This window comes from Myotis brandtii, unplaced genomic scaffold (assembly GCF_000412655.1).
Source record: "Myotis brandtii unplaced genomic scaffold, ASM41265v1 scaffold159, whole genome shotgun sequence".
In the NCBI taxonomy this organism is placed as follows: Eukaryota; Metazoa; Chordata; class Mammalia; order Chiroptera; family Vespertilionidae; genus Myotis; species Myotis brandtii.
The window spans coordinates 530,986-536,703 of record NW_005355799.1 but is presented as its reverse complement, the minus strand read 5'-3'; positions in this window follow the sequence as shown (position 1 = coordinate 536,703).

Sequence of the window (5,718 nt, the reverse complement as noted above, 5' to 3'; positions counted from 1 at the left end):
GTGAGTTGTAAATTATCATATTATTAACTTCAGATAGTTCAACTAAAATTAAAACTATATTATTGCACATAATGCATGCTTATATTTCCCCAGGTAAAGAACTGTACAATAATCACCAATACTGGTACTCATTAAATAGCCATTTATAAATAGATGTCACTCCAAATTACATAAAAAAGGTTTTAGGAGTAATATGTGAGCCATAAAGGCAGAATGCAATACTATTAAAATGCCTCATATAGATTAACATATTCACTTTTCATTGGGACAAAAGCTTAAGTGTATTGCATAGAGAAATAAAGAACAAGATGTGAGCTTCCCAGTAATTTGCTATTTCAATTTTAAAAATAACCATTAATCCCAGCATAAACAAGTCTATATATATTAAAGGCTAATATGCAAAGTGTCCCCGTAGGAGTTCGACTAGAAGACTGGGAGTTCTATCGCTCACTATGATGTGCACTAACCACCAGGGGGCAGCACAGAATGAAGGAAGGCACCGGCTGGCAGCTGGCTGCAGGGAAAGGGAGGCCCCAGGTGGCAGCCAGAAAGCCTCGATTGGCCCTGATCGCTGGCCAGGCCTAGGGACCTTACCCGTGAACGAATTTTGTGCACCAGCCTCTAGTATTTAAATAATAGAATAATAAATAAGAGCTGTGTTCTTGATTTCAAAAAAAAAGGAATTATATTTGGAAATTGGATTAAAGACAAAAAATGTTTAAAATATTATTTATTTAAGAAAACTGAAAAATTACAGACACAAATCATAATAGTAATGTAATTAAAAAGAAAATCTCAATTACAAATCTATACTAATAAAAGCCTAGGTGGTACTCACGCCCTTGTGCATGATGTAGTCAAAAGATAGCCATCACAAGATGGCCACCATAAGACAGCCACCAGTAGATGACTGCCACAAGATGGCCATGTGCACAGCGGAGGCAGGGCTTGGCGGCTGCTCCAAGTGGTGAGGCCTGGGGGTCCCTCAGCTCTGTGCAGCTCAGAAGAGGCCAGTCTCGGCATCTCCACCGCCTCGCATGGAGGAGGCAGGTCCCAGCGGAGGAGGTGGGTCGTGGCAGGGGAGGGCAGTTATGGGCAATCAGGTTGGCAGGGAGGGGAGTTTTGGGTGATCAGGTCAGCAGGGGAGGGCAGCTGTGGGTGATTGGGCCAGGAGGGAAAGGCAGTTGGGGGTCATCAGGCCAGCAGGGGAGCAGTTAGGGCAGCAGTCCTCAACCTGTGGGTCGCATCCCCTTTGGTGGTCGAACAACCCTTTCACAGGGGTCGCCTAAGACCATCCTGCATATCAGATATTTACATTACGATTCATAACAGTAGCAGCATTACAGTTATGAAGTAGCAACGAAAATAATTTTATGGTTGGGTCACAACATGAGGAACTGTATTTAAAGGGCCAGAAGGTTGAGAATCACTGAGTTAGGGGGACATCAGGCTGGCAGGCAGAAGCGGTTAGGGGCAATCAGGCAGGCAGGCAAGCGAGCGGTTAGGAGCCACCGGTCCCAGATTGTGAGAGGAATGTTCGACTGCTGGTTTCGACCCGATCCCTAAACCTGCAGTCAACATCCTCAGAGGGATTCCAGATTGGAGAGGGTGCAGGCCGGGATGAGGGGCAGCCATCCCCCATGTACGAATTTCGTGTACCGTGCCACTAGTGCCTAGTGTATTCATAATAATTGGTTTACAGAGAAAACTTCATGAAGTAATCTTATTATGTAATATACTAGAGGCCCAGTGCATAAAATTCGTGAATGCGGGTGGGTTCCTCAGCTCGGCATGTTTAGGCCTGATCCTAAACCGGCAATTGGACATCCCTCTCGCAGTCCAGGACTGCAGGCTCCTAAATACTGTCCTGTCTGCCTGCCTGATTGCCTCTAACCACTCGCCTGCCTGCCTGATGGCCTAACCACTCTACCTGCCTGCCTCATTGCTCCTAACCACTTGCCTGCCTGCCTGATCACCCCTAATCGCCTCTGCCTCGACCCCTGCCACCATGGCTTTGTTCAGAATGACGTCCAGAAGGTCATTCGGCTGTTAGGTCTAATTAGCATATTATGCTTTTATTATTATAGATAATTCTTTCAGTTATATATAACTTTACAAGAACATATTTTTTAAAGAAAAATCTGAAATAAGTTAATTTCTCTTTAACACATTAAGCGCCCAGTGAGTCACTGGTGACTGACACTATAGTTTCCGTCCAGAAGACAAAAACAGGCTGGGCACTTAACGTGTTAACAAAAATAGAAATAACTATCACTATAATTGACTTTTATTAGGTGGATCACAGTTGTCAACATGTTACCTATTGGTGATTGATTATGTATCTTAAAATCGTTCTCAAACTTTGCTGCATCTTGGAATCACCTGGAAGCTTAAAATACCCATGTCTAAATTATGCCACACGTGTAATAATTCAGAATTCCCGAGGTTGGAAAAGCATCAGTACTTTATTTTTAAATTTTCAGTGTTTCTAATGTATAGTCAAATTAGAGAATCAGTTTCTTAGAATAGTACTTGTCAATCTATAATACAAAAGGTCTGAAGTGAGCGCAAGATTCTGCATCTCTTACAAGCTCCCAAGTGATGTGGTTGCTATAGGCCCTTGAACTTCATCTTGAAAAGCAAGGTCTGAGAGCACTTTTATCAATATAACATCACTCAAATACTATGTAAAAGTACAACACGAGAGGCCCTATGCCCCATGCCCCCTCACAAGCCACGCCCCCATGCCCCCTACGCTCCGCCCTTTGGTCACTTGGTAGTCAACTCAGTAATATTTTTTATTAAAAAAAAATAAAAAATAAATAAATAAAAGTACAACACGATGTATTTTCTAATAAGAAAAAAAGATCAGTATGAGAAATTTGTGATTTCTTACTTCTGAAACTGATAATTTACTATCATGCTATTAATGTTAACTTTATTAAAATTTAAAAATGTTGATCATACACAAATTATTTTTAATATAAGTTTTTAGAAATACTTTCTGATGTAGGAAGGCATTGTCATTTTGAATGAAGGTTTTGTATATGAACCTTGTTCTAATTACCTAAAAGATGTAATTTTTCTACAGCATTTTCAAACATCTAGGTCTTTGGAAGGATTAGGATTTATTTTAGTACAAAGAAGTTTAAAACAATTTTATTAACATTTTAAGAAAATTTTTCCATATGAATCTAATTTTTCAAAGTATTATAATTTTATTTGAGTCAAAAAATAGCAGGTTCTAGATTATCTTCTTTCATAATAAGTATAATAAAAATATAAACACCATTCATCTGAAAATCTCAAAAGACAAATCTTGTAATCTGTTAGAAATCTAAATGTGACTTAATAAAATCTATTATATTTTGATTTGAATATTGAAGAAAAAATTAAAAAGGAATGCAACCAATATACGTTATGTGCCTGGAGTTTTGCAAACTGTGTTCATTTAACTGTATGCTGAAGAGATATTAATACATTAATTTGCTTCTTTAAATTTGCTTTGCTCCTGTTACTAATATTCAGAAGAAAAATCTCATTTACCTTCACATAATTACATTTTATTAATCAAAGCAATACATCTATGCAGCCATTTATTTCCTAGTTATCTTCATATCTGATTAATATGTGACTTTTTAAAATGATCCTTTAAGTGCATTAAACATTGGGTGAAATGGTAATTGAACTTATTTTGAATATTGACATCCTGGGTTAGAAGACTAATCCATTATAATTCCCCAAAAGTGTTTTTTAATCATGTGATTTTATAAAGTTGACTAGAATGTGTTATCTCTATTTTTAAGTACTCTATATTTTTGAACTATTTTAATTACAACAATAAGAAAAGTCTAAGTCATTCTAAGTCATCTAAGGAAGAGTGTTTGAGAAAGAACATGTTTTGTTGAATTTTTAATTAGAATGAGACAGCCATAGCATTAAAAGAAATGTATAAGCCAGGAGAAGTGGAAAATATCTCAAATTAATGTGTATTAAAATCACTTGTCGAAATCATACCTCAGGTAACATTCCCTGGAGTTTTAAAACTTATGTGTTCATCAATGCATTAAACCAACTCACATTTCCATGCATTGGTTGAGGTGATTGAATTATTGTCATATTGAAATGGCCCATACTATGCTGGATGCATAATGACTTCTTGGGAAACAATGCCAATTAGACAGCTACTCATATTTCTCCTCCTACAGCATGCACGGCCAACAAGGTCCACAAGTCATGCCACCAAAGCATCAAAGCTTAAACTTCCTTTTCTTTCCATTGTTTAAAAAGAAGCGGGGAAAGTTACTAACAGAGTACTTTAGTCTCCCCTGTTCTACAGTGCTGCATCTTCTCCTATGTTAATTTTTTTTCTGAAAATATAGTCTTGCACTACATTATAGTTTTAAATAAAGTTTATCATAGAACTTAAAGAATTTTAGAAGGAAGTCAGTCTAAATCTAAAAATATAATAAATGCAACTGAAAATTATACATGAACAATTTTAGTTATTATATATGTAGATATAAATTCTGAGACTCTAAGACCAAGAAAACATCATATTGTAATTAATGTTGAAATTATAAGTAAAATCTAGAGAAGAAAATTAAATTAATATTTTATATGTCCTTTGTTTTTTGAAAAAAATTTATATGTACAGAAAAGCTGCAAAATAGTACAGATATTTCCTGCACACCCTTCACCCAGCTTCCCCTAAAGTTAACACCTCAAATAATTATAGTATCATTATTAAAACTAATAGATTAATATTAGCAAAATGCTAATAACTAAACTATAGATTTTATTTAGACTTTAAAAGATTTTCCACTAATAATTTTTTCCTGCTACAGAGTCCAACCCAAGATCCAAAATTGCATTATGTCTTCTCAGTCTTTTTCAATCTGTAACAGCCCTTCAATCTTTCCTTGACCTTCATAACCTTTACACTTTTGAAGAATGCTAGTCTGATGTTGTCTAGAGTACTCTTCAAGTTTGACTGAAGTTATCTCATAATTAGGTTGAGGATGTGCATTTTTTTTTGCAAGAATAACATATCATTTGCCCTTCTCAGTGAAATAAACCTGGGCTAGGTAATGATATGCTGATTACCATAGACATTAATTCTGATCATTTTATTAAAGATGTGTTTGGGGATTTTTCGACTGTAGTTATTTGTTTTCCCTTTGCAATCAGTAAATGTCTTTAGGAGATTCTTTGAGACTATACAAATATCTATTTCTCTTCAATCTCTGACCACTAATTTTAATATTCATTGTGAACCTTTCCTTCTTCAAGTATTACAATGGTGTTGTAACAATATATATATATCTCCTATCTAATAATAGACAAACATGGTAATTAACCATACCTCCGCTATGCTTCCCATTGGCTAATCAGGGGGAAAGGCAAATTAACTGCCAACAAAGATGGCGGCCGGCAGCCAGGCAGCTGAAGCGAACATGAGGCTTGCTTGCTCCAGTGATGGAGAAGCGAAGGTTCCCCGCTTGCCACGGCCCAGCTCTGAGCTGCACTCTAAGCAACAATGTTACAATTATAGAAGCTAAACAAACCCAGAAACCTGACTTCAGCCAGCCGGCATCGGAGCTGGAGCTGCAACAAAGTTTCAATTACAGAAGGTAAATAAATACCAGAATAAAAAAAGAAAAGAAAAAAGGAGAGACTGGGAGCTTCAGTTGCAGGCTTGGCCTGCCTGAAAACAGC